The sequence below is a fragment of the Scyliorhinus torazame genome, chromosome 3 (genome assembly GCF_047496885.1).
Source record: "Scyliorhinus torazame isolate Kashiwa2021f chromosome 3, sScyTor2.1, whole genome shotgun sequence".
NCBI classification, from domain to species: Eukaryota; Metazoa; Chordata; class Chondrichthyes; order Carcharhiniformes; family Scyliorhinidae; genus Scyliorhinus; species Scyliorhinus torazame.
In genome coordinates, this window is record NC_092709.1 from 363405088 (window position 1) to 363424738 (window position 19651).

General features: G+C 63.1%; 1 protein-coding gene across 1 annotated transcript in view; it reads right to left on the reverse strand.

Annotated features, from left to right (window-relative positions):
- Positions 1 to 19651, reverse strand: part of LOC140409442 (disintegrin and metalloproteinase domain-containing protein 12-like) — a 995079-nt gene that overhangs the window by 270934 nt on the left and 704494 nt on the right. The gene's annotated exons all lie outside the window — the stretch shown is intronic.

A 19651-nucleotide genomic window follows, 5' to 3' on the forward strand; every position in this document is an offset into this window, starting at 1 on the left:
AAAACAGAGGAACAAAGAACCCTGAAAAAAATGGCAGGGCTTGTAATGTTTTTGTCGGATGGTCTGATTTATTACAAGAACACTTGTAGCTAAAGCTGTGAACAATTTATTAACATTAACTGTGGGTCAAATTTATACAAAACAACAGATAAATAACAGTATGATCTTGCAAAAGCCACCTCTCCCTTCCAGCTCTCCAGCCAGTCTGAGGTTGCCTAACTCTAACATTCACTTATAGGGTAAAGAGACTCCTAGTGCTCAGTCAGTGAATTGCACCACAACCATGATATCACAACATCCCTTTTCCTTTGAAGGAATAAATTAATACAGTACCATCAATATGTTTACATGTGATATCATTAGCCTGTGAGTCTAACACCATTGATGGTTTTTTAATTTTCAAACTGGTTAAACAAATATATATAGATATTATATATATATAAGAACAGCAAGCATAGTCCATACAAATAGTCCAAATCTACAAATTGAGTCAATCAAGTTTACTTCTGACTCTGGCTGATCTTCTCAAAGTTTGACCTTGCTGCACAGAACTTGGGGATTCAATGTATTCCATGACATTCTCATGCTCAGGGACTGCTGAATATCTGACACTGCAGCTGATGTTGATTCTGATGTAGATTCGTCATCCAACACATTGTTGTGAAAGTCTTTTCTGGTTTTCAAGAGCGCATGCTGATTTCTACTTAAAACCAGCCCTTCCTCTGTCTGCCCATTGGCGCAATGAGGTGTGACTTCTTCAAGCACAATGGCTTTTCTCGATCAATTGCCGGAGTCTTCTACTCTCACAATGTCATCACTACTCAGAGTTGGTAAAGTTCAAGACACTCAATCATATGACTGTTTTTCTTTTGCTTTAATGTTTTGCATTTCCTGCAGTACTCCTGCATTCTCTTCCTTCTTTTCCAAGAATGGATGTGGGGTAAGCAACCTTCTATTCATGACTAACTCCGCTGGCGATCTACCATGTGACAATGGTGAGCTCTGTTTCGCAGTCGTGCAAGATATGAAACTGGTTGGGTATCCATTGCCTTCTTCAACAATTACTTGACAATATGTAAACCTTTTTCAGCTATGCCGTTGGCTTGTGGATATAACAGAGCGACATGATGTGATTGAAATCCTACGTGACAGCTGAGGAATTCCGTGTCGAGCATAAATTGATTTGGTATTGTCATGTGAGTGTCCCTTTAAGAAAGGTTTGGTCTCTTATCATGTGACTTGTAGCACGGCTTCAGTGATGTCATTTTGTGGGAGGAGCTGGGCTGTGGCTGTCAGCTGAAAGGTTTTTTTTAAGCTTTCAGTTTTCATTTGACTGCTTCAGACTGCAAAGCGAGAAAAAAGCGTTTTCCCGTTTTTATCTCTGTTTTCATTTTAAAATCTGTTCCAGTAAAAATCCCATTGGTTGTGGCTGACTGGCTTGGCAACTTTAAAGATATAGTTGCTTTCCGGAAGGAGTTTAAATCTGCTGGTTGGAGGCTGGATGAGAATTTCAGGAAAAGAAGCAGTCCCATTCAAATGGGAATACAGTCTGCTAGGCCAGGCCCTTGGAAAGGGGTTTTGGTGTAAATGGATTTTGTTCTTGAATTGGAACAGTTAAGGGGGAATTCATTCAGTGTTATACATAGATTACTGTAGCTGTGGTGTCTTTATGTTTGTAATTGATAAGAATTCTAGCTGTGTTTATATACATATATATGTATGTTAACTACATTCTTAGAATAAACCTTGTTTTGATGAAAGTGTCTGGGAAGTCTGATGAATCACAGCTGCAGCGAAGACTTTTATGCTCATCCTGGCCAAATACAACATCCAAGTTGTAGGTCAGGTGAACTTTGGAGTTTGTGAGCCCTGGCCCACAACAGCATTACACTACTTGCCATTATGTTTGACAGTAAAGCCATCTCAGGGTGATTTGAAAAATAGTCTGTGATAATTAAATAATCTTTCCCTCGTAGGTGGAAGAAGTACTTGCTGCCATGGTGCCGTACGTAAATCAGATATTTGCACAGATTCACTTGTTTGCTTGCAACGGTGTGCCTGGCATGTGTCACAACATCTGACCATCCTGTCAATATCCTGGCCAGGAAACAAAGTCACAAGTTCTCCGTTTACACTGCTCAATCCCGAGATATCCTCTTGAAATGAATGAAATGAAATGAAAATCGCTTATTGTCACAAGTATCCTTCAATGAAGTTACTGTGAAAAGCCCTGGTCGCCACATTCCGGCGCCTGTTCGGGGAGGCTGGTACGGGAATTGAACCGTGCTGCTGGCCTGCCTTGGTCTGCTTTAAAAGCCAGCGATATAGTCCACTGTGCTAAACTAGCCCCAGCCTTAAGTACATCCTTGCAAAGAGATTGAGGTATAACTGTCGTGTTCAAATGAAGCACCACTCCATTAATGACCACAAGTTCAGATTTTACACTGCAGAACTCCACACATTGACCTCTGGGCCAGTGGGAGTTGATGTCCCTCATCAACTCTTGAAGAGTTTGATCCTTCCTTGTCTCTTCTTGGATCTCACCTAGTGTTGTATCTGATACTGGGAGTAGTGTGGAAATAAGGTTGATGTGCAGATCTAGATCTGCAGCTATTTCACTACTCATATTTTGTATCAGCGCTCTCGATAATGCATCTGCTAAGTTCACATATTTGCCTGATATGCCAATGAGATTGAAGTCATCACGTTGTAACTTCATCATCAACCTCTGAATGTGCGGAGATATTTGGTTGAGATTCTTCTTGATGATGTTAACCAAAGGACGATGATCTGTCTCAACTGTGAAAGTTGGCAGTCCATGCCCGTAGCCATGCAATTTCTACAAAGAACAAGAACAAAGAAAAGTACAGCACAGGAACAGGCCCTTCAGCCCTCCAAGCCCGTGCTGACCATGCTGCCCGACTAAACTACAATCTTCTACACTTCCTGGGTCCGTATCCCTCTATTCCCATCCTATTCATGTATTTGTCAAGATGCCCCTTAAATGTCACTATCGTCCCTGCTTCCACCACATTAGGAGATGGGACATGCTCCCGTTGTCACTGGTGAGGACATTAGGAGATGGGACATGCTCCCGGTGTCACTGGTGGGGACATTAGGAGATGGGACATGCTCCCGTTGTCACTGGTGGGGACATTAGGAGATGGGACATGCTCCCGTTGTCACTGGTGGGGACATTAGGAGATGGGACATGCTCCCGCTGTCACTGGTGGGGACATTAGGAGATGGGACATGCTCCCGTTGTCACTGGTGGGGACATTAGGAGATGGGACATGCTCCCACTGTCACTGGTGGGGACATTAGGAGATGGGACATGCTCCCGTTGTCACTGGTGGGGACATTAGGAGATGGGACATGCTCCCGCTGTCACTGGTGAGGACATTAGGAGATGGGACATGCTCCCGCTGTCACTGGTGAGGACATTAGGAGATGGGACATGCTCCCGCTGTCACTGGTGAGGACATTAGGAGATGGGACATGCTCCCGCTGTCACTGGTGAGGACATTAGGAGATGGGACATGCTCCCGCTGTCACTGGTGAGGACATTAGGAGATGGGACATGCTCCCGCTGTCACTGGTGAGGACATTAGGAGATGGGATATGCTCCCGTTGTCACTGGTGGGGAGGGTACAGACCGTGAAAATCCCAGATTTCTAGTTGTCTTTCAATGTCTCCCCATCTTTATCCCGAGGGTCTTTTTCAAGCGGTTGAATAAGGTTATTTTGGGCTTTGTGTGGGCGGGTAAAACCCCGCGAGGGAAGAAAGTGATGGTGGAGCGTAGCCGGTGGGAGGGTGGGTTGGCGCTGCCAAACCTTTGTAACTACTACTGGGCGGCTAATATCGCCATGATTAGGAAGTGGGTGGGGTGGGGGGGGGCGTCGGTGTGGGAACGAGTGGAGGCGGCATCGTGCAAGAACACAAGTTTGGGGGGACTGATAACGGCACCGTGCTCTCCGGCCCGGTACTCCACAAGCCCGGTAGTGGTGGCGGCTCTGAGAGTCTGGGGGGAGTGGAGGAGATATGAGAGAGCAGAGAGAGCATCGGTCTGAGCCCCGATTTACAACAACCATCGGGTTGTACTGGGCAGGCAGGATGGAGGGTTTCGGAGATGGCAGAGAGTAGGAATTGAGAGGATGCGAGATCTATTTATAGACGGGAGCTTCCCCTGTTTGAAGGATTTGGAGGAGAACCTTGAACTGCCAGCGGGGAATGGGTTTAGATATCTGCAGGTACGGGATTTTCTGAGAAGGCAGGTTCCGACCTTCCCGCTGCTGCCACCACGGGGGATACAGGACTGGGTAGTTTCCAGAACATGGGTGGGAGAGGGGAAGGTATTAGATATCTACAAAGAACTTACAGAGTCGGAGGAAACTCAGATGGAGGAACTAAAGGGCAAGTGGGAAGATGAGTTAGGAGGAGAGATAGAGGCGGGTCTGTGGGCAGATGCCTTAAGCAGGGTTAACACATCCTCATCATGTGCCAGGCTTAGCCTGATACAATTTAAGGTAGTCCACCAGACACCAGGTAGTCCACCAGACACACTGGTGGCCTGGATGAGCAAGTTCTTTGGGGTAGAGGACAGGTGTGTGAGGTGCGCTGGAGGTCCAGCAAACCATGCCCATATGTTTTGGGCAGGGTTTTGGAAGGGTTTTGCCCACGATACTTAAAACATGGGTGGTCCCAGAGCTGGCGATCTTTGGAGTGTCGGAAGAGCCAGGGGCCCAGGCGGCGAGAGAGGCGACGTTTTGGCCTTTGCCTCCCTGGTAGCCCGGAGACGGATCCTGTTAGTGTGGAGGGACTGGAAGCCCCCGAGTGTGGAGACCCGGGTCAGTGACATGGCTGGGTTCCTCAGCCTCGAGAAAATAAAGTTCGCCCTCAGAGGGTCAATGTTGGGGTTCTCCCGGAGGGGGCAGCTGTTCGGCGACTTTCTCGGGGGAAATTAAAATGTCGGCAGAAGCAGAAATCTAGGGGGGGGGGGGGTCGCCTATTATTCTATTGATTGGGGGTGAGAAGGACAGGATAGGGATGGAAATGTTTTCTGTACCATGTTTATGTTGCTGTTATTGTTATTGTTATTATAAAAACTACAAATACCCTAATAAAATGTTTTTTTTAAAGAACAATGTGGACCACCCATGCCAACGCCGCAGGGGTAGCGTCTGCGGTGGAGGCATCAGGGGCGAGGATTGTGGCGATGGATCAGCATGTCCAAGGCTTGGGGCATTCTGGGCAGGCGCTGGCTGAGGCCCAGGACAGGGCCTCGGCCATCTCACAGCAGGCCATATGCCAGAGCCAGCTGGGTATCGCAGCGTGACCCAATCACAGCAGACCATGGCTGGGAACGTCAGCGGAATTGCCCAGATACTGGATGACTTGGTGCAGACACAGAGGGAGGTGCCTCTGTCCCAGATGGCACAGTCACTGGCTGATGTGTCACAGACCCAGAAGGTGGTGGCACAGTCACAGTTTGATGTGGTGCCGTGCCAGAAGGATGCCACTGGGCACCCAGAGGGAGGAGGAGGTGTCGGGCCCGTGCTGGTGACTCTCGCGGGGCATGGACTGGAACACTGCAGCACCTCCGAACCTTCTCCTCCTGCCCCTGGCGCATCTGGGAGGCAGCGGGCAGAACAGGGCGGCACCATGCCACCCGGGGCACCCCAGCAGCAGCAGCCCAATCAGGCCCGGTCTCCTCAGAAGACGCTGGCCAACAGGAACCCAGGTCCCAGGCGGGAATCACAGCAGGTCACCTCCACTCCTGATGTACCACCTGGGGATCCACCTGGACGTAGCGTTGGCGCCCGTAAGGCCAGAAAGTTACACACCAGTTAATTTGGCGCGGGTGCAGGGCACAGTTTGGTTATAGGTGCTCGAGCATGTACCTGTATACGTTTGTGTACATTAAACACCTGTTCACACTTTTACAACCTGCCTCGGTGCTCAGTCTGATGGGTGTGAGGGGTGGGCTGGACAGAGAACGCGCACGGGTACAGGGACGGGGAATGGGGGGGATGGGCGGACGTTGTGGATTAGCCGGGCTCCCACCCTCCCGGGGCTCCCACCCTCCCGGGGCTCCCACCCTCCCGGGCTCCCACCATCCCGGGGCTCCCCACCCTCCCGGGGCTCCCACCCTCCCGGGGCTCCCACCCTCCCGGGGCTCCCACCCTCCAGGGGCTCCCACCCTCCCGGGGCTCCCACCCTCCCGGGGCTCCCACCCTCCCGGGGCTCCCACCCTCCCGGGGCTCCCCACCGTCCCGGGCTCCCCACCCTCCCGGGCTCCCACCCTCCCGGGCTCCCACCCTCCCGGGGCTCCCACCCTCCCGGGGCTCCCCACCGTCCCGGGCTCCCCACCGTCCCGGGGCTCCCCACCCTCCCGGGGCTCCCCACCCTCCGGGGTCTCCCACCCTCCTGGGGCTCCCACCCTCCCGGGGCTCCCACCCTCCCGGGGCTCCCACCCTCCCGGGCTCCCACCCTCCCGGGCTCCCACCCTCCCCCACCCTCCTGGGGCTCCCACCCTCCCGGGGCTCCCACCCTCCCCCACCCTCCCGGGCTCCCACCCTCCCCCACCCTCCCGGGGCTCCCCACCGTCCCGGGGCTCCCACCCTCCCGGGGCTCCCACCCTCCCGGGGCTCCCACCCTCCCGGGGCTCCCCACCCTCCCGGGGCTCCCCACCCTCCCGGGTCTCCCACCCTCCCGGGTCTCCCACCCTCCCGGGGCTCCCCACCCTCCCGGGCTCCCACCATCCCGGGCTCCCCACCCTTCCGGGGCTCCCCTCCCTCCCCCACCCTCCCGGGGCTCCCACCCTCCCGGGGCTCCCACCCTCCCGGGGCTCCCACCCTCCCGGGGCTCCCCACCCTCCCGGGGCTCCCACCCTCCCGGGGCTCCCACCCTCCCGGGGCTCCCACCCTCCCGGGGCTCCCCACCCTCCCGGGGCTCCCCACCCTCCCCCACCCTCCCGGGGCTCCCACCCTCCCGGGGCCCCCACCCTCCCGGGGCTCCCACCCTCCCGGGGCCCCCACCCTCCCGGGGCTCCCCACCCTCCCCCACCCTCCCGGGGCTCCCACCCTCCCGGGGCTCCCACCCTCCCGGGCTCCCACCCTCCCGGGGCTCCCACCCTCCCGGGGCTCCCCACCCTCCCGGGGCTCCCCACCCTCCCGGGGCTCCCCACCCTCCCGGGGCTCCCACCCTCCCGGGGCTCCCACCCTCCCCCACCCTCCCGGGGCTCCCCACCGTCCCGGGCTCCCCACCCTCCCCCACCCTCCCGGGGCTCCCCACCCTCCTGGGGCTCACCACCCTCCCGGGGCTCCCCACCCTCCCGGGCTTCCCACCCTCCCGGGGCTCCCCACCCTCCCGGGCTTCCCACCCTCCCGGGGCTCCCACCGTCCCGGGCTCCCCACCCTCCCGGGGCTCCCCACCCTCCCGGGCTCCCACCCTCCCGGGGCTCCCCACCCTCCCGGGGCTCCCCACCCTCCCGGGGCTCCCACCCTCCCGGGGCTCCCACCCTCCCGGTGCTCCCACCCTCCCGGGCTCCCCACCCTCCCCCACCCTCCCGGGGCTCCCCACCCTCCCGGGGCTCCCCACCCTCCCGGTGCTCCCACCCTCCCGGGCTCCCCACCCTCCCCCACCCTCCCGGGGCTCCCCAGCCTCCCGGGGCTCCCACCGTCCCGGGCTCCCCACCGTCCCGGGCTCCCACCCTCCCGGGCTCCCCACCCTCAGGACCAGGGAGCGGGGGCTCAGGACCAGGGAGCGGGGGCCCAGGACCAGGGAGCGGGGGCCCAGGACCAGGGAGCGGGGGCTCAGGACCAGGGAGCGGGGGCTCAGGACCAGGGAGCGGGGGCTCAGGACCAGGGAGCAGGGGGTCAGGACCAGGGAGCGGGGGCTCAGGACCAGGGAGCGGGGGCTCAGGACCAGGGAGCGGGGGGTCAGGACCAGGGAGCGGGGGCTCAGGACCAGGGAGCGGAGGGCTCAGGACCAGGGAGCGGAGGGTCAGGACCAGGGAGCGGGGGCTCAGGACCAGGGAGCGGGGGCTCAGGACCAGGGAGCGGAGGGTCAGGACCAGGGGGCGGAGGGTCAGGACCAGGGGGCGGGGGCTCAGGACCAGGGGGCGGGGGCTCAGGACCAGGGGGCGGGGCCTCAGGACCAGGGAGCGGGGGCTCAGGACCAGGGAGCGGGGGCTCAGGACCAGGGAGCGGGGGGTCAGGACCAGGGAGCGGGGGCTCAGGACCAGGGAGCGGGGGGTCAGGACCAGGGAGCGGGGGGTCAGGACCAGGGAGCGGGGGGTCAGGACCAGGGAGCGGGGGGTCAGGACCAGGGAGCGGGGGCTCAGGACCAGGGAGCGGAGGGTCAGGACCAGGGAGCGGGGGTCAGGACCAGGGAGCGGAGGGTCAGGACCAGGGAGCGGAGGCTCAGGACCAGGGAGCGGGGGCTCAGGTCCAGGGGGCGGGGGCTCAGGACCAGGGAGCGGAGGCTCAGGACCAGGGAGCGGAGGGTCAGGACCAGGGAGCGGAGGCTCAGGACCAGGGAGCGGAGGGTCAGGACCAGGCAGCGGGGGCTCAGGACCAGGGAGCGGGAGCTCAGGACCTGGGAGCGGAGGCTCAGGACCAGGGAGCGGGGGGTCAGGACCAGGGAGCGGGGGCTCAGGACCAGGGAGTCAGGACCAGGGAGCGGGGGCTCAGGACCAGGGAGTCAGGACCAGGGAGCGGGGGCTCAGGACCAGGGAGCAGGGGCTCAGGACCAGGGAGCGGGGGCTCAGGACCAGGGAGCGGGGGCTCAGGACCAGGGAGCGGGGGCTCAGGACCAGGGAGCGGGGGCTCAGGACCAGGGAGCGGGGGCTGAGGACCAGGGAGTGGGGGCTCAGGACCGGGAGCGGAGGATCAGGACCAGGGAGCGGGGGCTCAGGACCAGGAAGCGGGGGCTCAGGACCAGGGGGCGGGGGCTCAGGACCAGGGAGCGGAGGCTCAGGACCAGGGAGCGGGGGCTCAGGACCAGGGAGCGGGGGGGTCAGGACCAGGGAGCGGGGGCTCAGAACCAGGGAGCGGAGGGTGAGGACCAGGGAGCGGGGGCTCAGGACCAGGGAGCGGGGGCTCAGGACCAGGGAGCGGGGGCTCAGGACCAGGGAGCGGGGGGTCAGGACCAGGGAGCGGGGGCTCAGGACCAGGGAGCGGGGGCTGAGGACCAGGGAGCGGGGGCTCAGGACCAGGGAGCGGGGGCTCAGGACCAGGGAGCGGGGGCTCAGGACCAGGGAGCGGGGGCTCAGGACCAGGGAGCGGAGGCTCAGGACCAGGGAGCGGGGGCTCAGGACCAGGGAGCGGAGGCTCAGGACCAGGGAGCGGAGGCTCAGGACCAGGGAGCGGAGGCTCAGGACCAGGGAGCGGGGGGTCAGGACCAGGGAGCGGAGGCTCAGGACCAGGGAGCGGAGGCTCAGGACCAGGGAGCGGGGGTCAGGACCAGGTAGCGGGGGGTCAGGACCAGGGAGCGGGGGGTCAGGACCAGGGAGCGGGGGTCAGGACCAGGGAGCGGGGGTCAGGACCAGGGAGCGGAGGGTCAGGACCAGGGAGCGGAGGCTCAGGACCAGGGAGCGGGGGCTCAGGTCCAGGGGGCGGTGGCTCAGTACCAGGGAGCGGGGGCTCAGGACCAGGGAGCGGAGGCTCAGGACCAGGGAGCGGAGGGTCAGGACCAGGCAGCGGGGGCTCAGGACCAGGGAGCGGGGGCTCAGGACCAGGGAGCGGAGGCTCAGGACCAGGGAGCGGGGGCTCAGGACCAGGGAGCGGGGGCTCAGGACCAGGGAGCGGAGGCTCAGGACCAGGGAGCGGGGGCTCAGGACCAGGGAGCGGAGGGCTCAGGACCAGGGAGCGGGGGCTCAGGACCAGGGAGCGGGGGCTCAGGACCAGGGAGCGGAGGGTGAGGACCAGGGAGCGGAGGCTCAGGACCAGGGAGCGGGGGCTCAGGACCAGAGAGCGGGGGGTCAGGACCAGGGAGCGGAGGCTCAGGACCAGGGAGCGGGGGCTCAGGACCAGGGAGCGGGGGGCTCAGGACCAGGGAGCGGAGGGTCAGGACCAGGGAGCGGGGGGTCAGGACCAGGGAGCGGAGGGTGAGGACCAGGGAGCGGGGGCTCAGGACCAGGGAGCGGGGCCTCAGGACCAGGGAGCGGGGGCTCAGGACCAGGGAGCGGGGGGTCAGGACCAGGGAGCGGATGCTCAGGACCAGGGAGCGGGGTCTCAGGACCAGGGAGCGGGGGCTCAGGACCAGGGAGCGGAGGGCTCAGGACCAGGGAGCGGAGGGTCAGGACCAGGGAGCGGGGGCTCAGGACCAGGGAGCGGAGGGTCAGGACCAGGGGGCGGAGGGTCAGGACCAGGGGGCGGGGGCTCAGGACCAGGGGGCGGGGGCTCAGGACCAGGGGGCGGGGCCTCAGGACCAGGGAGCGGGGGCTCAGGACCAGGGAGCGGGGGCTCAGGACCAGGGAGCGGGGGGTCAGGACCAGGGAGCGGGGGCTCAGGACCAGGGAGCGGGGGCTCAGGACCAGGGAGCGGGGGGTCAGGACCAGGGAGCGGGGGGTCAGGACCAGGGAGCGGGGGGTCAGGACCAGGGAGCGGGGGGTCAGGACCAGGGAGCGGGGGCTCAGGACCAGGGAGCGGAGGGTCAGGGCCAGGGAGCGGGGGTCAGGACCAGGGAGCGGAGGGTCAGGACCAGGGAGCGGAGGCTCAGGACCAGGGAGCGGGGGCTCAGGTCCAGGGGGCGGGGGCTCAGGACCAGGGAGCGGGGGCTCAGGACCAGGGAGCGGAGGCTCAGGACCAGGGAGCGGAGGGTCAGGGCCAGGCAGCGGGGGCTCAGGACCAGGGAGCGGGAGCTCAGGACCTGGGAGCGGAGGCTCAGGACCAGGGAGCGGGGGGTCAGGACCAGGGAGCGGGGGCTCAGGACCAGGGAGTCAGGACCAGGGAGCGGGGGCTCAGGACCAGGGAGTCAGGACCAGGGAGCGGGGGCTCAGGACCAGGGAGCAGGGGCTCAGGACCAGGGAGCGGGGGCTCAGGACCAGGGAGCGGGGGCTCAGGACCAGGGAGCGGGGGCTGAGGACCAGGGAGTGGGGGCTCAGGACCGGGAGCGGAGGATCAGGACCAGGGAGCGGGGGCTCAGGACCAGGAAGCGGGGGCTCAGGACCAGGGGGCGGGGGCTCAGGACCAGGGAGCGGAGGCTCAGGACCAGGGAGCGGAGGCTCAGGACCAGGGAGCGGGGGGGTCAGGACCAGGGAGCGGGGGCTCAGAACCAGGGAGCGGAGGGTGAGGACCAGGGAGCGGGGGCTCAGGACCAGGGAGCGGGGGCTCAGGACCAGGGAGCGGGGGGTCAGGACCAGGGAGCGGGGGCTCAGGACCAGGGAGCGGGGGCTGAGGACCAGGGAGCGGGGGCTCAGGACCAGGGAGCGGGGGCTCAGGACCAGGGAGCGGGGGCTCAGGACCAGGGAGCGGGGGCTCAGGACCAGGGAGCGGAGGCTCAGGACCAGGGAGCGGGGGCTCAGGACCAGGGAGCGGAGGCTCAGGACCAGGGAGCGGAGGCTCAGGACCAGGGAGCGGAGGCTCAGGACCAGGGAGCGGGGGGTCAGGACCAGGGAGCGGAGGCTCAGGACCAGGGAGCGGAGGCTCAGGACCAGGGAGCGGGGGTCAGGACCAGGTAGCGGGGGGTCAGGACCAGGGAGCGGGGGGTCAGGACCAGGGAGCGGGGGTCAGGACCAGGGAGCGGGGGTCAGGACCAGGGAGCGGAGGGTCAGGACCAGGGAGCGGAGGCTCAGGACCAGGGAGCGGGGGCTCAGGTCCAGGGGGCGGTGGCTCAGTACCAGGGAGCGGGGGCTCAGGACCAGGGAGCGGAGGCTCAGGACCAGGGAGCGGAGGGTCAGGACCAGCCAGCGGGGGCTCAGGACCAGGGAGCGGGGGCTCAGGACCAGGGAGCGGGGGGCTCAGGACCAGGGAGCGGGGGCTCAGGACCAGGGAGCGGAGGGTCAGGACCAGGGAGCGGTGGCTCAGTACCAGGGAGCGGGGGCTCAGGACCAGGGAGCGGAGGCTCAGGACCAGGGAGCGGAGGGTCAGGACCAGCCAGCGGGGGCTCAGGACCAGGGAGCGGGGGCTCAGGACCAGGGAGCGGAGGCTCAGGACCAGGGAGCGGGGGCTCAGGACCAGGGAGCGGAGGCTCAGGACCAGGGAGCGGAGGGCTCAGGACCAGGGAGCGGGGGCTCAGGACCAGGGAGCGGGGGCTCAGGACCAGGGAGCGGAGGGTGAGGACCAGGGAGCGGAGGCTCAGGACCAGGGAGCGGGGGCTCAGGACCAGGGAGCGGAGGCTCAGGACCAGGGAGCGGGGGCTCAGGACCAGAGAGCGGGGGGTCAGGACCAGGGAGCGGAGGCTCAGGACCAGAGAGCGGGGGGTCAGGACCAGGGAGGGGAGGGTCAGGACCAGGGAGCGGAGGCTCAGGACCAGGGAGCGGGGGCTCAGGACCAGAGAGCGGGGGGTCAGGACCAGAGAGCGGGGGGTCAGGACCAGGGAGCGGGGGGTCAGGACCAGGGAGCGGGGGCTCAGGACCAGAGAGCGGGGGGTCAGGACCAGGGAGCGGAGGCTCAGGACCAGGGAGCGGGGGCTCAGGACCAGAGAGCGGGGGGTCAGGACCAGGGAGCGGGGGCTCAGGACCAGGGAGCGGGGGCTCAGGACCAGAGAGCGGGGGGTCAGGACCAGGGAGCGGGGGCTCAGGACCAGGGAGCGGGGGCTCAGTTCCAGGGAGCGGGGGCTCAGGACCAGGGAGCGGAGGCTCAGGACCAGGGAGCGGGGGCTCAGGACCAGGGAGCGGGGGGCTCAGGACCAGGGAGCGGAGGCTCAGGACCAGGGAGCGGGGGCTCAGGACCAGAGAGCGGGGGGTCAGGACCAGGGAGCGGGGGCTCAGGACCAGGGAGCGGGGGCTCAGGACCAGGGAGCGGGGCCTCAGGACCAGGGAGCGGGGGGTCAGGACCAGGGAGCGGAGGGTGAGGACCAGGGAGCGGGGGCTCAGGACCAGGGAGCGGGGGCTCAGGACCAGGGAGCGGGGGCTCAGGACCAGGGAGCGGGGGGTCAGGACCAGGGAGCGGATGCTCAGGACCAGGGAGCGGGGTCTCAGGACCAGGGAGCGGGGGCTCAGGACCAGGGAGCGGGGGCTCAGGACCAGGGAGCGGGGGCTCAGGACCAGGGAGCGGGGCTCAGGACCAGGGAGCGGAGGCTCAGGACCAGGGAGCGGAGGGTCAGGACCAGGGAGCGGAGGGTCAGGACCAGGGAGCGGGGGCTCAGGACCAGGGAGCGGGGGCTCAGGACCAGGGAGCGGGGGCTCAGGACCAGGGAGCGGGGGGTCAGGACCAGGGAGCGGAGGGTCAGGACCAGGGAGCGGAGGGTCAGGACAAGGGAGCGGAGGCTCAGGACCAGGGAGCGGGGGCTCAGGACCAGGGAGCGGGGGCTCAGGACCAGGGAGCGGGGGCTCAGGACCAGGGAGCGGGGGCTCAGGACCAGGGAGCGGGGGCTCAGGACCAGGGAGCGGAGGGTCAGGACCAGGGAGCGGAGGGTCAGGACCAGGGAGCGGGGGTCAGGACCAGGGAGCGGGGACTCAGGACCAGGGAGTGGGGGCTCAGGACCAGGGAGCGGAGGGTGAGGACCAGGGAGCGGGGGGTCAGGACCAGGGAGCGGGGGCTCAGGACCAGGGAGCGGAGGGTCAGGACCAGGGAGCGGGGGCTCAGGACCAGGGAGCGGGGGCTCAGGACCAGGGAGCGGGGGCTCAGGACCAGGGAGCGGGGGCTCAGGACCAGGGAGCGGGGGCTCAGGACCAGGGAGCGGAGGGTCAGGATCAGGGAGCGGGGGGCTCAGGACCAGGGAGCGGAGGGCTCAGGACCAGGGAGCGGGGGCTCAGGACCAGGGAGCGGGGGCTCAGGACCAGGGAGCGGGGGCTCAGGACCAGGGAGCGGAGGGTCAGGATCAGGGAGCGGGGGGCTCAGGACCAGGGAGCGGGGGCTCAGGACCAGGGAGCGGAGGGTCAGGACCAGGCAGCGGGGGCTCAGGACCAGGGAGCGGGGGCTCAGGACCAGGGAGCGGAGGGTCAGGACCAGGGAGCGGGGGCTCAGGACCAGGGAGCGGAGGCTCAGGACCAGGGAGCGGGGGCTCAGGACCAGGGAGCGGGGGCTCAGGACCAGGGAGCGGGGGCTCAGGACCAGGGAGCGGGGGCTCAGGACCAGGGAGCGGAGGGTCAGGATCAGGGAGCGGGGGGCTCAGGACCAGGGAGCGGGGGCTCAGGACCAGGGAGCGGAGGGCTCAGGACCAGGGAGCGGGGGCTCAGGACCAGGGAGCGGGGGCTCAGGACCAGGGAGCGGAGGGTCAGGACCAGGGAGCGGAGGGTCAGGACCAGGGAGCGGGGGTCAGGACCAGGGAGCGGGGACTCAGGACCAGGGAGTGGGGGCTCAGGACCAGGGAGCGGAGGGTGAGGACCAGGGAGCGGGGGCTCAGGACCAGGGAGCGGAGGGTCAGGACCAGGGAGCGGGGGCTCAGGACCAGGGAGCGGAGGGTCAGGACCAGGGAGCGGGGGCTCAGGACCAGGGAGCGGAGGCTCAGGACCAGGGAGCGGGGGCTCAGGACCAGGGAGCGGGGGCTCAGGACCAGGGAGCGGGGGCTCAGGACCAGGGGCTCAGGACCAGGGAGCGGGGGGTCAGGACCAGGGAGCGGGGGCTCAGGACCAGGGAGCGGGGGCTCAGGACCAGGGAGCGGGGGCTCAGGACCAGGGAGCGGAGGGCTCAGGACCAGGGAGCGGGGGCTCAGGACCAGGGAGCGGAGGCTCAGGACCAGGGAGCGGGGGCTCAGGACCAGGGAGCGGAGGGTCAGGACCAGGGAGCGGGGGCTCAGGACCAGGGAGCGGGGGGTCAGGACCAGGGAGCGGGGGGGTCAGGACCAGGGAGCGGGGGCTCAGGACCAGGGAGCGGGGGCTCAGGACCAGGGGCTCAGGACCAGGGAGCGGGGGCTCAGGACCAGGGAGCGGAGGGCTCAGGACCAGGGAGCGGAGGGCTCAGGACCAGGGAGCGGGGGCTCAGGACCAGGGGCTCAGGACCAGGGAGCGGGAGCTCAGGACCAGGGAGCGGGGGCTCAGGACCAGGGAGCGGAGGCTCAGGACCAGGGAGCGGGGGCTCAGGACCAGGGAGCGGAGGCTCAGGACCAGGGAGCGGGGGCTCAGGACCAGGGAGCGGGGGCTCAGGACCAGGGAGCGGGGGCTCAGGACCAGGGAGCGGGGGCTCAGGACCAGGGAGCGGGGGCTCAGGACCAGGGAGCGGGTGCTCAGGACCAGGGAGCGGGGGCTCAGGACCAGGGAGCGGGGGCTCAGGACCAGGGAGCGGGGGCTCAGGACCAGGGAGCGGGGGCTCAGGACCAGGGAGCGGGGGGTCAGGACCAGGGAGCGGGGGGTCAGGACCAGGGAGCGGGGGGTCAGGACCAGGGAGCGGGGGGTCAGGACCAGGGAGCGGAGGGTCAGGACCAGGGAGCGGAGGGTCAGGACCAGGGAGCGGGGGGTCAGGACCAGGGAGCGGGGGGTCAGGACCAGGGAGCGGAGGGTCAGGACCAGGGAGCGGGGGCTCAGGACCAGGGAGCGGGGGGTCAGGACCAGGGAGCGGAGGGTCAGGACCAGGGAGCGGGGGGTCAGGACCAGGGAGCGGGGGGTCAGGACCAGGGAGCGGAGGGTCAGGACCAGGGAGCGGGGGGTCAGGACCAGGGAGCGGGGGGTCAGGACCAGGGAGCGGGGGGTCAGGACCAGGGAGCGGGGGGTCAGGACCAGGGAGCGGAGGGTCAGGACCAGGGAGCGGGGGCTCAGTGGTCTAAGGAGCAACAGATTACATAGATTACATAGAACATACAGTGCAGAAGGAGGCCATTCGGCCCATCGAGTCCGCACCGACCCACATTAATCCCTCACTTCCACCTTATCCCCACAACCCAACAACCCCCCCCAACCCTTATGGACACTACGGGTAATTTAGCATGGCCAATCCACCTAACCTGCACGTCTTTGGACTGTGGGAGGAAACCGGAGCACCCGGAGGAAACCCACGCGGACACGGGGAGAACGTGCAAACTCCGCACAGACAGTGACCCAGCGGGGAATCGAACCTGGGACCCTGGCGCTGTGAAGCCACAGTGCTAATCACTTGTGCTACCGTGCTTTGAGGACTGTTTCGCTGAGCTGAAAAGGAAACGGACCCGATCAAGGCTGCAATCGATCAAGTGGTTTTAAATCAGGCGGCCCAAGGGAAGGCGATACACGAAATTGAGCTGAAGTTGTCCAGCCAGGAGGACTATCTAACCGCGCTGGAGCACAAGGTGGAGGTGTTAGACGATCGCCACCAGAGGATGCATGAGAAGCTGGAGGACCTGGAGAACAGGTCCAGGAGGCAGAACTTAAGGATTGTTGGCCTCCCTGAAGGAATTGAGGGGTCGAACCCGGGAGCCTTTGTGGCGGGCATTTGGCGGGCATGTGGCGGGCAGGTGGTGGGCATGTGGTGAGCATGTGGCGGGCGTGCTGGAGACGCTGATGGGGCCCGGGGCATTCTTTCGGCCCCTGGAAGTGGACGGAGCACACAGAGCCCTCGCAAGGAAGCCTAAAGCGAATGACCCGCCTAGGGCCATGGTGGTGCGTTTCCACCATTTTGCGGACAAAGAACTCGTCTTGCGGTGGGCCAAGAAGGAGCGGAGCAGCAGATGGGAGAACAGCGAGGTGCGCATCTACCAGGACCCGGGAGCGGAGCGGGCCAAGAAATGTGCTGAGTTTAACCGGGTGAAGGTGATCCTCTTCAAGAAGGGGGTGAAATTCGGGATGCTGTATCCAGCGCGGTTGTGGGTTACACACGAAGACCGGCATTTTTACTTTGAGACACCGGACAATGTATGGTCATTTAGCAAAGAAAAGAAGTTAGAAGCGTCTTAAAGGCCACTGACGTCTCGAAGAAGTTATTCGTAATTTTTGTAATTTCTGTATCGGTTCAAACAAGATTGTATGTAGTTTTGGGTTAATTATTGGGCTGGGGTGGTGGTTTGAGGGTGCTTTGTTTTGCAGGGATTTGATGCGGAGTGGGGAGGGGGCCCTGAAGTTGGTGCTACTCGGTGGGAGGTTGGGTCTTGTTTCAAGTGATTTTTTTCTTCATTGGTTTATGTTAATTTCTTTCTACTTGAGGTTGTTTACTTACTGGGGAATGCGATGTTGTTCAATGGTTTATTCATGTAAGGAGAGGGGTTTGAACAATAGGGAGTCAGACTGTTTGGCACCAGGGGCGGGGGTTATCGGGGTCAGCATGGGTCAGCTGACTATCGAGAGCGAGGTGGGGGGTGAGCAAGTGCTAAGTTGGTGCTTCGCCTGGGGGATTAGGTTTCGGGTGCTGCTGTGGGGGGGAGGGGGGAAGGCTGCTTTGCTGGCAGGGGAGGAACTATTACTGGGGAACAAATGGGATGTTGAGAACGGTTGCTGCTCATGGGGGTGCTCGGGGAAGCGTGGGGGGCTCGAGCTCGGTGCTGGCCAAAAAAAGGTTATGGCTAGGGGGGGTGAGGGGGGCAGCCCCCCGTCCAGGCTGATTACGTGGAATGTGAGGGGTTTGAATGGTTGAATGGGCCGGTCAAAAGGGCTCGTGTTTTCGCGCATTTAAAGGGGCTGAAGGCAGACGTGGCAATGCTTCAGGGGACACGTCTAAAGATTATTGGCCAGACGAGATTGAGAAAGGGGTGGGTTGGTCAGGTGTTCCACTCTGGGCTGGACTCAAAGACCAGGGGGGTAACGATATTGATCAGTAAGCGGGTGGCGTTTGAGGCTGGAAGAATTGTAGATATATAATGGTGAGTGGGAAGCTGGAGGGTGTACGGGTGGTGCTTGTGAACATATACGCTCCGCACTGGGACAATGTGGGATTTATGAGGCGGGTGTTAGGCAGGATCCCGGACTTGGAGTCTCACGGCCTGACTTTAGCACGGTCATTAATCCCGATCTGGACCGGTCAACATCCAGGACTGGGAGGAGGCCTGCCGCAGCAAAGGAGTTGAGGGTTTCATGGAGCAGATGGGGGGGGGGGGGGGGGGGGCCGTGGAGATTCGAGCGGCCAAGAGCGAAGGAGTTTTTGTTTTTTTCTCATGTCCATAAAGCTTACTCCCGCATTGATTTTTTCTGTTCCAAGCAGGGCGCTAATTCCGAAGGTGGCGGGGACGGAATATTCGGCGATTGCACTCTCTGATCATGCCCCGTATTGGGTGGATTTGCGGTTGGGTGAGGAGAGAGGGCAGCGCCCGCTGTGGAGATTTGATGTGGGGTTGCTTGCGGATGAAGCGGTCTGTGGGCGGGTGAATAAGTCCATCCAGAACTACCTGGAAACAACTGACACGGGAGAGGTATCAGCAGCGGTGGTTTGGGAGGCTCTGAAGACAGTTGTAAGAGGGGAACTAATTTCGATTTGGTCCCATAGAGAAAAGGGGGAACGGGCGGAGAGGGAGAGGTTAGTGGAGGGGATACTCCGGGTGGACAGGAGATACATGGAGGCCCCGGACGCGGGGCTCCTGAGGGAGCAGCGAAAGCTGCAGGCGGAGTTTGAGTTGTTGACCACAGGGAAAGCAGTGGAACAGTTGAGGAAGGTAAAGGGTGCGGTTTATGAGTATGGGGAAAAGGCGAGTAGGATGTTGGCGCAACAGCTTAGGAAGAGAGAGGGGGCCAGAGAGTTTGGTAGAGTGAAGAATAGGGAGGGTAACATGGTCTTGGACCTGGGGGGGGGGGTGAACAAAGTTTTTAAAGAATTTTAAGGGGCTGTTTAGCTCACTGGGCTAAATCGCTGGCTTTGAAAGCAGACCAAGGCAGGCCAGCAGCACGGTTCGATTCCCGTACCAGCCTCCCCGAACAGGCGCCGGAATGTGGCGACTAGGGGCTTTTCACAGTAACTTCATTTGAAGCCTACTTGTGACAATAAGCGATTTTCATTTCATTTCATAGTAAATTATATGAGTCGGAACCTCCGGCTGGAGCAGAAGGAATGAGGCAATTCCTAGATCAGCTGAGGTTTCCGAGGGTGGAGGAGGACCTGGTGGAGGGTCTGGGGGCCCCATACTGAGGCAGAGGAAATTGTTAAAGAACTGGGGGGCATGCAGTCGGGCAAGGCACCGAGGCCGGACGGTTACACGGGAGAATTTTATAAGAAGTTCTCAGAGGTGTTGTGCCCACTGCCGGTGAGGACTTTTAACAAAGCTCGAGAGAGGGGAATCCTCCCCCCCAACGATGTCGCAGGCCTCGATTTCACTCATTCTTAAACGAGAGGGGGATCCTGAGCAGTGTGGGTCATATAGGCCGATCTCGCTTTTAAACGTAGATGCCAAGCTGCTGGCTAAGATTCTGGTCACTAGGATAGAAGACTGTGTGCCGGGGGTGATAGGGGAGGACCAAACCGGATCTGTTAAGGGTAGACAGCTCAATGCCAATGTTCAGACGCTTTTGAATGTAATTATGATGCCCTCAGAAGGAGAGGAGGCGGAGGTGGTGGTAGCGATGGACGCGGAGAAGGCTTTTGATCGGGTGGAGTGGGAGTATCTTTGGGAGACGCTGGGAAGGTTTGGGTTTGGTGAGGGTTTATTGACTGGGTGC